Source organism: Salvelinus alpinus, chromosome 14, assembly GCF_045679555.1.
Source record: "Salvelinus alpinus chromosome 14, SLU_Salpinus.1, whole genome shotgun sequence".
Classification (NCBI taxonomy): domain Eukaryota; kingdom Metazoa; phylum Chordata; class Actinopteri; order Salmoniformes; family Salmonidae; genus Salvelinus; species Salvelinus alpinus.
Genome location: NC_092099.1, coordinates 17,123,779 through 17,135,552, shown reverse-complemented (window position 1 = coordinate 17,135,552; position 11,774 = coordinate 17,123,779). Strand labels below are relative to the sequence as shown.

The window sequence follows — 11,774 nt, the reverse complement described above, 5'->3', positions numbered from 1 at the left end:
AATGTAGAAAATAGTTTTTTATTTATTTTTTTTAACTTGAATGAGGAGATGTTCTAAAACTTTTGACCGGTAGTGTATATTACTGTAAAAATCTACCGTATAATGGCTATAAAATGTACCACTAAATTAACAGCAATGGCTAACAGTGTAGTTTCATGTTATCACATGTTGAAGCATACATGAAATATGTGACATTTCACATCTGAAATCATGTGAAAACGTGTTTTTGGAACATATGAAGTGTTTTGAAACGTCACATTAAGTGTTCCAAAAACATGTTTTCACATATGAAAAGCCACATCATCACGTGACCGCTCCCCTCCTCCTCTTTCATCTGCTGTAATCTCTCTACGGTACATGTGTCTCTCTCTCTGAGAAAAGACTGAAGCTCAAGTCCTGTCCCAATGAACCACACTTGGCTGGCTCTGGAAGTTGACTGGTTTGTGAGGACACAGATAGTTGACAGTTGTTTGATATGGACATTGAAAGGCAGTCAGATCTGAGCAGAGATTCACGTTGTTGGTATTCGGTTATGAAGAGAGGACATTGAGGGTGGTTGGACACTGTCTCAGAGGTGGTCTTAAGCTCTGTGGACGGGACAGTGGGATAGGACGGAGAGTGTTTTGGATGGGTGTAGGAGCACCTCTGTTTTAGAGGATGAGGAAGAGGAGAGGGGGATGAGAGAGGACAGATCGGCAGCGGCCCCTCGTGTCTCGTACCCTCCTCCTCCCCCACTATTTATCTTCCCCTCCGTCTCGATCACTGCCTCACTGTCATCCTTACTCTCTCCATCCTTTCCACTGCTTCCCGAAGGTGACGATGGTGGAACTAAATGCACTGAGGGAAACCGTTCCTCATCGTAGGACCAGGTTCTCCTGGTGTTGTATTTATCTCTGCAAAGAGTCAGACAGTGTTAATATGTTTTAAATGGAATATGTTGATAAAAAAACAGTCTTAAATCAAGAGACCGTTGCACCTCTTCTGACACCATGTGTGAGCCTGTGACTAAGGTCACCTCATACAATCCCCCATAAGGGAAAACCCCTCAACACTAAACCATTGCTGTGGTCAACGCTTCACAATGGAACAAATCAAATAGCGAGCGGATTGGAAACAACCTAGCTTTTATTAGCAGCGTGTTAGCCTAGACTCCCCCTCTACTTGACACATTTATGTTAATTCAGCAATGTGGTTTAAGTCATGCCCACGCTATTAACGGTTCCTTGTACCTCGTCTTTGTGACAATATATGTACAGTAATAACAATCATGTTTCCATGGCACATGGTTTATGAACTGACACACAAAACAACGCTGTATTCAAAACTTAAGAGTTTTTCAATTTAAATGATTATACAAAATTCTTGCAACCAATAGAATGTTATGCATATGGGGGATACAAACCATCTGTTTTTTTATGCTTGATGGCTCACTGTTCGTTGTTGGCATATCCTGCCTAAGTGTGCCCACTTTGCCAATGAAGTAATCATTAAAATAATTGGCAAAATCAAATGGTTGTGATGAATAAGCCATCTGATTCAATGAAAGTTGGAGTTGAATTGGTCTTTCTGCCCATAATTTAATTTAAAGTACTCAAGTGTTTTCCCACTCCAGCATTATTTATACAGTATCATTGATCTTGGCTTCATAATAGTTCTTCATTCTGTTTAGTTTAGTCACATCATTTCTCAATTTGCAGTAAATCAGATGTGCAACCAAACTTATTAGCCACTCCTTTTGCCCCATCTCTTTCAGCCACACAGCTTTTCAATTCCTAATCAATCCATGGAGCCTTAACAGTTCTGACAGTCAGTTTCTCAACAGGTGCATGTTTATCAATAATTGGAAGAAGCAATTTCATAAATTCATTAAGCGCAGTGGCTGGATGCTCCTTATTAATAACATCAGACCAACAAATAATATTTGTAACATCATCCACATAAGAGTCACAGCAAAATATTTTGTATGATCTCTTCTACACTGTATCATCCAAGGAATCATCTAAATGAGTCTCAGAAATGGCTTATGTATGAATGTTATCTGATGTTAGCAAGTTATTGATTTCATGAACCTTATTTCTATGTTTACAAATATTAATATGGGCTATTTTCATCCTTTTCCTGGGTAGCTTCTCAGAGATAGACATAATATGGAAAATACCAAACAAAGCAAGAGAAAAAAACATTCAGCAGTCCATTAACCAGTTGGTATGTGCAACTGTGTGTCTGCTGCAGGATTGAAGCTACGAACCCATCCCTTCCAGGCTCAAGCACTCTGGTAGCTTTCATGGACGGGATGTTATTTTCTCTTATGGCACACAGCTTCCGGATAGTCCTTGTTGAGGAAGATGTACGTTCCTTTCAAGTTCTTGGTTCTTTCGAGAACAGCTACCTTGCCCTTTAACCTCATGAACTTCACCACTGTTGGCCTGGGCCTGTCACCTGGACCGGTTTTCCAATCCTGTGGGCGCGCTCCACCTCAATCTTCCTGTGGTCCAGCTTCAGTTTATCAGAGATAATTTCCATCACTTTGTCTTCAGACTTCATCCAGATCTCATGCGGAGATTCTGCAATTCCATCCACAACAATGTTGTTCTGCCTTGATTGTCCCTCGAGATAATCTGATTTCTCAGTCATTGTTATCATGGATTCCCATACAGATCTGATGTCCTTCTTCAGTGACTTAAAGACTGCTGCCATCTTACTGTTTTCCTGTTAAACTCATTGAGCTGACCCTAGGAGAACTACAAACTCTTCTTGGACAACCTGACTCTTGGTCAGGTTGTCCATTCTTTTATTAGTTGACTCCACCAGTATTTTTCTTCTCATTGTTGTAACAACTGCTTGTAGAACTATTTTTTGTTTTTGTTTGTTTTTCTTCTCATTGTTGTAACAACTGCTTGTAGAACTATTTTTTGTTTGTTTAAAAGTTCCTTCACCTGTGATAGAGAGACATCACTGTCCTCAATGGTACTCCCACCGGCGTTTGTCTTTGTCATGTAGCAACGTTAGCTACGCTGTTATTCCTCGCAGTTCCAGACAGGGCAGGTCGCAGGGAAAATGGAAACAGCAACAAATAGCAAGGATCTATACAGTCACAAGCCCGGAACAATCCGCAGTCCCAGCCACAAGGGCTAACCACGTCACGGGCTGTGTTCAAGCCCTCAAGGAAACCCTGCTAGCTTGATAGGCACCTAACAGTGGCAGCTAGGCTAGCTGCTACACCAAGCAGCTCATCAGACCCTTGATTTTTTATTTATTTTTATTTTTACTTTTTATTTACTGTTAGGCAGGATGCCGAGACAGATACTATAGCAGTGGTCCCAGCAACTGTTGCCAACTGCGTAACAGGATCCAAACTCAAAAGGTAGCTCAGGGTTAAAGTTTGGGGAAGATAATTTTCACCATAAAAATGCACGTTTATAATAAAAGCATTACATGCATAATTGCATTTGCGGTCACTTTTGATAATGGTGTTGTCCAGCTAATGTCACGACTCCCGCCGAAGTTGGCTGCCCTGCCTGTTCGGGCGGTGCTCGGCGGTCGTCGTCACTGATCCCTTTTTCCTTTTCTGTTAGTTTAGTCTTATTAGTTGCACCTGTTTCTATTTGTGTTTTCTTGATTTGCTCGCCTATTTAAGCTTGTGAAGCCCGCTCTTGTTTGTGCGGGATTATTTTGTGTTCACGTTTTGAGTTGGAGGTGTTGTTGTGCTCTGGACAGTGTTACCATGTGTTTTGGGTTGGTCAGTGTTTTCCGCCCTGTGTTTGGGCAGGACCATTTTGTGCAGGAATAAATTGCCATTTTTCCTTGAACCCTCTGCTCTTTGCGCCTGATTCCTACCTTCCACTCCTAGTCATCCGTGACAGCTAATGGAACATTTGCGCTTATAACCTACTGCTGTGTGCGCATTGCTGCACTTATAATGTGAAGAAATAGCCTAATAGTTAATCAACATTTTAAGCTAAACGTTCAGATCTGTTGCGTCAGCCTCATTGCAAACAAGGTTTTTTGATGCTAGTGGTTGTTTTAATTTGGGATCTTTCGCATCCCACAACTGTCCCAGACTGTGTTTGGAATATTTATTTCTCGCACAGAATAGGTCTACTTTGGTACTATGGGATATACTAGATTGACATAGGCTAGTGCTTTGCTGTTCGTTAGGCCTACTCATCTTGATGGCTGACGAAAAGTAAATGTGGACAGTTCTTCCAATATCTTCAATATGAACCTCGGAATTGGATAAGGACGCGCACAGTTGCGTCCCGATGTGTCTGTCTTCACTTGTAACCTGAGAAAGACCTGATCACGTGATGGAGAGCCATGTGAGTGAGAGGTGTGAGTGAGATGAGAGGTGCTTCGGAGGGCAGTATTTAGGGAGAAGGGCTGCAAAAGGCATTGCTTTTTTTAGGGTGCATTATAGCCACACAAAGGGATGCCTATCAAGTGCTTCTCAAATTGTGAATGAGAGACTGACGAAGTGTGTACAGTCTGCGCAAAAAACCCAAATCAGAGCTCAGGCCTTTCAAGCAACTTTTTCAAATCATCATTAGTCTCATCCTGCAGCCTTACAATGTATTAAACATCTAAACATATAGCCTAACGTTTGTAAAACAACTATAGTTACATTAATAACTCTAAATTAAGCATATAGGGGTACCTATTTCTTTGTTACCCGCTCAAGAATAGCCGCATGTGCGCACTTCCTCAAATGGTTTGGAGAAAATGTCCTTTCTATTTTATTCATCTTTTTTTATTGTATTTTTCACACTTTAAAATAATGCCACAGAATTCTAAGCAAATCTTGTCTGCTAAATTAACTAGTGTGTCACGCCCTGGCCTTAGTATTATTTGTTTTCTTTATTATTTTAGTTAGGTCAGGGTGTGACATGGGGTATGTGTGTGTTTTGGGTGATTATATGGTATAGGGGGTGTATGGGTTTGTGTTGAGTGTATGTGTCTAGGTATGTCTATGGTTGAGTGTAGGTGTTTAGGAAAGTCTATGGTTGCCTGATTTGGTTCTCAATCAGAGACAGCTGGTTATTGTTGTCTCTGATTGGGAGCCATATTTAAGGTAGCCATAGGCTTTAGGTGTTTGTGGGTAATTGTCTATGTTGAACGTTTGTTGCTTTTTGTGTGCACTAACGTTTATAGCTTCACGGTCGTTTGTTGTTTTGTTTTGTTAGTTTGTAAAGTGTTTTACTTCGTTTTTCCTTCTTCAAATAAAAAGAAGATGTCTTATTTTTCACATGCTGCGTTTTGGTCCGTCTCTCCTCCACACGATCGTGACAGAATTACCCACCAAACAAGGATCAAGCAGCGTGATCAGTGGCAACAGGAGCAAGGAACAAAGGATTCATGGACATGGGAGGAGATTTTGGATGGAAAGGGACCTTGGGCACAACCGGGAGAATATCGCCTCCCTCGTGAAGAGCTGGAGGCAGCGAAAGCCGAGAGGAGGCGATATGAGGAGGCAGCACGGAGGCAAGGCTGGAAGCCCGCAAGTACAACCCAAAAATTTCTTGGGGGGGGGCTTAGAGGTAGTGGGCCGAGGGCAGGTAGGAGACCTGCGCCCACTTCCCAGGCTAACCGTGGAGAGCGGGAGTACGGGCGGACACCGTGTTACGCAGTAGAGCGCACGGTGTCTCCTGTACGTGTTCATAGCCCGGTGCGGGTTATTCCACCTCCCCGCACTGGTAGGGCTAGATTGGGCATTGAGCCAGGTGCCATGAAGCCGGCTCAATGCGTCTGGTCTCCAGTGCGTCTCCTCGGGCCGGCTTACATGGCACCAGCCTTACGCATGGTGTCCCCGGTTCGCCTACATAGCCCGGTGCGGGTTATTCCACCTCCCCGCACTGGGCGGGCGACGGGGACCATTCAACCAGGTAAGGTTGGGCAGGCTCGGTGCTCAAGGGAGTCAGTACGCCTGCACGGTCCGATATTTCCGGCGCCACCTCCCCGCCCCAGTCCAGTTCCACCAGTGCCTACACCACGCACCAGGCTTCCAGTGTGTCTCCAGAGCCCTGTTCCTCCTCCACGCACTCGTCCAATGGTGCGTGTCTCCCGCCCATTACCACCTGGGCCTACGCCACGCACCAAGTCTCCTGTGCGTCTCCAGAGTCCTGTGCATCCTGTTGCTGCTCCCCGCACTAGCCTTGAAGTGCGTGTCCCCAGCCCGGTACCACCAGTGCCGGCACCACGCAATAGGCCTAATGTGCGTATCCAGGGTCCAGTATGCCCTGTTCCTTCTCCCCGCACTAGCCTTGAGATGCGTGTCTCCAGCCCGGTACCACCAGTTCCGGTACCACGCACCAGGCCTACAGTGCGCCTCATCCGGCCAGAGCCATCCGTCTCCCCAGCGCCATCTGAGCCATCCGTCTCCCCAGCGCCGTCTGAGCCATCCGTCTCCCCAGCGCCGTCTGAGCCATCCGTCTCCCCAGCGCCGTCTGAGCCATCCGTCTCCCCAGCGCCGTCTGAGCCATCCGTCTGCCCAGCGCCGTCTGAGCCATCCGTCTGCCCAGCGCCGTCTGAGCCATCCGTCTGCCCAGCGCCGTCTGAGCCGCCCGTCTGTCCCGAGCCGTCAGAGCCGTTCGTCAGTCAGGAGCTGCTAGAGCCATTCGTCAGACAGGATCTGCCAGAGCCGCCAACCAGACAGGATCTGCCAGAGCCGCCAACCAGACAGGATCTGCCAGAGCCGCCAACCAGACAGGATCTGCCAGAGCCGCCAACCAGACAGGATCTGCCAGAGCCGCCAACCAGACAGGATCTGCCAGAGCCGCCAACCAGACAGGATCTGCCAGAGCCGCCAACCAGACAGGATCTGCCAGAGCCGCCAACCAGACAGGATCTGCCAGAGCCGCCAACCAGACAGGATCTGCCAGAGCCGCCAGCGAGCCATGAGCGTCCAGAGCCGCCAGCGAGCCATGAGCGTCCAGAGCCGCCAGCGAGCCATGAGCGTCCAGAGCCGCCCGCCTGCCATGAGCGTCCAGAGCCGCCCGCCTGCCATGAGCGTCCAGAGCCGCCCGCCAGCCATGAGCGTCCAGAGCCGCCCGCCAGCCATGAGCGTCCAGAGACGCCCGCCAGCCATGAGCGTCCAGAGACGCCCGCCAGCCATGAGCGTCCAGAGTCGCCCGCCAGCCATGGGCAGCCAGAGTCGCCCGCCAGCCATGGGCAGCCAGAGTCGCCCGCCAGCCATGGGCAGCCAGAGTCGCCCGCCAGCCATGGGCAGCCAGAGTCGCCAGTCAGCCGGGATCGGCTGAAACCGCCAGTCAGCCAGGATCTACCAGAGACACCGAAGCGGATATTGACAATGCTGGAGTGGGGGCCACGTCCCGCACCCGAGCCGCCGCCATATTAGGGCCCACCCCGGACCCTCCCTTTATATGTCAGGTTTTGCGGCCGGAGTCCGCACCTTTTGGGGGGGGTACTGTCACGCCCTGGCCTTAGTATTATTTGTTTTCTTTATTATTTTAGTTAGGTCAGGGTGTGACATGGGGTATGTGTGTGTTTTGGGTGATTATATGGCATAGGGGGTGTATGGGTTTGTGTTGAGTGTATGTGTCTAGGTATGTCTATGGTTGAGTGTAGGTGTTTAGGAAAGTCTATGGTTGCCTGATTTGGTTCTCAATCAGAGACAGCTGGTTATTGTTGTCTCTGATTGGGAGCCATATTTAAGGTAGCCATAGGCTTTAGGTGTTTGTGGGTAATTGTCTATGTTGAACGTTTGTTGCTTTTTGTGTGCACTAACGTTTATAGCTTCACGGTCGTTTGTTGTTTTGTTTTGTTAGTTTGTAAAGTGTTTTACTTCGTTTTTCCTTCTTCAAATAAAAAGAAGATGTCTTATTTTTCACATGCTGCGTTTTGGTCCGTCTCTCCTCCACACGATCGTGACATAGTGTAGCCCACAGCCATATGGCATAGTCAGCTCAGAACCTAACATAAGGACAACTCAGAGTATGCTATTCTGTTCTTCTGAAATAGACCACATTTTCTTCATATCATGTTTCTTTACACCTGTCTAAAATAAACAATGGATTGACTGTGAAGGTGTAGGCTATATTACATGGATTTATTATACTTTTTCAAATGTAGATGTTACAAAGGTCTGCATCAGTGGCTTGTGTGGAAGCCAGGAGATGCTAAATGTGCTTGTTAATTAACGGTCAATTACCGTGAGACCGACAGATATTTGCTTGACAATCACCGACTGACGAAATTTTGTGACTGCAGCAGCCCTTGTCATGAACAGTGCTTGTGCCCATAGAAATGCTGGAAGGGGTGCCCTGAGTGAAAAAGTTTGGGAACCCCTGCATTAGAGAGACAAAGAAGAGGGGTTTGTTTTAAAGGTGCAATATGCAGAAATCACTTTGCCATTTCTGGTTGCCAAAATTCGAATAGATCGCTTAATGTGACAAAACAAACAGTCATTGTGTAAACCGCTGTGAAATATATTTTTCATAACATAAAAAGTTGTATTTTCAGCTGTTTGAAACTGGTGTACAAAACCAGAAGTTTTTAATAATAAATAAAAAGACGCAAAAACGAAACTTAAGAACGGGAACCATAGACATAGCGCACATTGAACCAATCTACTGCTTCTTAGACTTGCTTTCAATGAGAATGACAGATCTGTAACTCACATTTCTATATGAATGTTTTCAGGTCAGCCAAAAAATTACCTATCTTTGTAGTTACAGCTTTAACCAAAGAAGAGAGAGAAGCAGATGGCGGGGGCTGCAGCTGTCTGTTAAACACTCTGCCCTTTCTGTCTTTGTGACCACAGCACAACCACAGGCACATGTATCACAGTGGTGGCGTGTGTGTGTGACAACAGAGGGGAGGCATATGCAACACCTGCAGCTCTTTCCTGTGTTGCGTCTCCACTGTGAGCCTCACGTTGACATTTTACCAAGACCTAAGCTAAGGTTTGTGATGTGACTTAATGCTATGAGTTACCCAACACTTTTCAGACAGTGTTACTTTGTCCCAAATCCCTGCTGATTGAGTAACCTGCTATCCAGGGAGTTTTGCCTAACCACTGTGCTTCTGCATCAGCATGTCTTGCTCTTTGGGGTTTTAGGCGAGGTATCTGTAAAGCACTTTGTGACAACTGCGGATGTAAAAAGTGCTATATAAAATACATTTGATTGATTGATTGAAGCCAGGGCTAGAATATCTGTATCAGTCTATAGCTTAACAGTATTTCAGGAAGAGGTCGTTTCAGACAGATGAATCCAGTGTGAACCAGTAGGGCTGTACAGAGCCCAGACAGCATCACAAGAAGACACAAAACCACTGAGACCTCTGTGTCTGTGAAGAGAGAGCGTCAGGGCACAAAGACCACTAACATGGATTCATGTGTGTACACCCATGCGCGCACAGGTGTACTTAGAAGTAGTGGAGGTACAGTGTGATTGGCTGTAGGAAGAGTTCCTGCTGCATCTCTCTGGGCCGCCTAAGATCCTTACGGAGACACAGTACTCTCTGCTGGGGGCCAGGTCCTTCAGAGTCTTACCCTTCAGAGACACCTTGTCCACAAAGTACTGGACACAACAGATACCATCAAAACCATGCCAGGGTTTTTTTCTGCACAGAAAGGTATTGGGTGGGCAAAAATGTAAAATGAATACAAAAAATATATTTTGTAAATATTTTTCAGGATGGAAAAACATAGGATGTTATACACTGCTCAAAAAAATTAAGGGAACACTTAAACAACACAATGTAACTCCAAGTCAATCACACTTCTATGAAATCAAACTGTCCACTTAGGAAGCAACACTGATTGACAATAAATTTCACATGCTGTTGTGCAAATGGAATAGACAAAAGGTGGAAATTATAGGCAATTAGCAAGACACCCCCAAAAAAGGAGTGATTCTGCAGGTGGTGACCACAAACAACTTCTCAGTTCCTATGCTTCCTGGCTGATGTTTTGGTCACCTTTGAATGCTGGCGGTGCTCTCACTCTAGTGGTAGCATGAGACGGAGTCTACAACCCACACAAGTGGCTCAGGTAGTGCAGTTCATCCAGGATGGCACATCAATGCGAGCTGTGGCAAAAAGGTTTGCTGTGTCTGTCAACGTAGTGTCCAGAGCATGGAGGCGCTACCAGGAGACAGGCCAGTACATCAGGAGACGTGGAGGAGGCCGTAGGAGGGCAACAACCCAGCAGCAGGACCGCTACCTCCGCCTTTGTGCAAGGAGGTGCACTGCCAGAGCCCTGCAAAATGACCTCCAGCAGGCCACAAATGTGCATGTCAGCATATGGTCTCACAAGGGGTCTGAGGATCTCATCTCGGTACCTAATGGCAGTCAGGCTACCTCTGGCGAGCACATGGAGGGCTGTGCGGCCCCACAAAGAAATGCCACCCCACACCATGACTGACCCACCACCAAACTGGTCATGCTGGAGGATGTTGCAGGCAGCAGAACGTTCTCCACGGCGTCTCCAGACTCTGTCACGTCTGTCACATGTGCTCATGTGCTCAGTGTGAACCTGCTTTCATTTGTGAAGAGCACAGGGCGCCAGTGGCGAATTTGCCAATCTTGGTGTTCTCTGGCAAATGCCAAACGTCCTGCACGGTGCTGGGCTGTAAGCACAACCCCCACCTGTGGACGTCGGGCCCTCATACCACCCTCATGGAGTCTGTTTCTGACCGTTTGAGCAGACACATGCACATTTGTGGCCTGCTGGAGGTCATTTTGCAGGGCTCTGGCAGTGCACCTCCTGGCACAAAGGCGGAGGTAGCGGTCCTGCTGCTGGGTTGTTGCCCTCCTACGGCCTCCTCCACGTCTCCTGATGTACTGGCCTGTCTCCTGGTAGCGCCTCCATGCTCTGGACACTACGCTGACAGACACAGCAAACCTTTTTGCCACAGCTCGCATTGATGTGCCATCCTGGATGAACTGCACTACCTGAGCCACTTGTGTGGGTTGTAGACTCCGTCGCATGCTACCACTAGAGTGAGAGCACCGCCAGCATTCAAAAGTGACCAAAACATCAGCCAGGAAGCATAGGAACTGAGAAGTGGTCTGTGGTCACCACCTGCAGAATCACTCCTTTTTTGGGGGTGTCTTGCTAATTGCCTATAATTTCCACCTTTTGTCTATTCCATTTGCACAACAGCATGTGAAATTTATTGTCAATCAGTGTTGCTTCCTAATTGGACAGTTTGATTTCACAAAAGTGTGATTGACTTGGAGTTACATTGTGTTGTTTAAGTGTTCCCTTTATTTTTTTGAGCAGTGTATATATATTTTTTATAACAAATAACAGTCAAGGACAATCTAAAAATTAAAAAGTATGCATTCAGGAATATTTTTGTTATTGCATGAGGCTCCCATTGATTTTATTATAATGTTCGATATATTCAGATATAGTAGCATAAGCCATGGCCCAATGTGTAGAATTGCAGGAAATGTGCTTTAAAACTGCTAAATGTTCTCTTAGCCTCGTGGCAAAATATGTAACATTGAAGCAAATTAGCTTTAAAACAGCTAAATTGTATCACTGCGACCAACAGCTAGGCCTCTAAATTTTTAAATCAGCAACCACATTATTGGCCACGCCAACCACCTAAGTCCCATTTTGATCCAGAAAAATCCCTGCATGCATCATGCTTGAATGCACTGAAGAGACATTTAGCACTGAAAAAAACAACATTTAATGCATTAAAAAGCACCTCTGATGATTTAGTGAGTGCTTGATAATGAGTTTGAATCTGTCACTCAATTTCAAATTGACCCATATGGCACAGGTTTTGGGTCTTCAAAGGTTT

At 46.3% G+C, this 11,774-nt stretch overlaps 1 pseudogene; it reads right to left on the bottom strand.

Moving 5' to 3' along the window:
* Window positions 1–271: 271 nt before the first annotated feature.
* Window positions 272–2,634, bottom strand: LOC139539223 (uncharacterized; annotated as a pseudogene).
* Window positions 2,635–11,774: the final 9,140 nt, after the last annotated feature.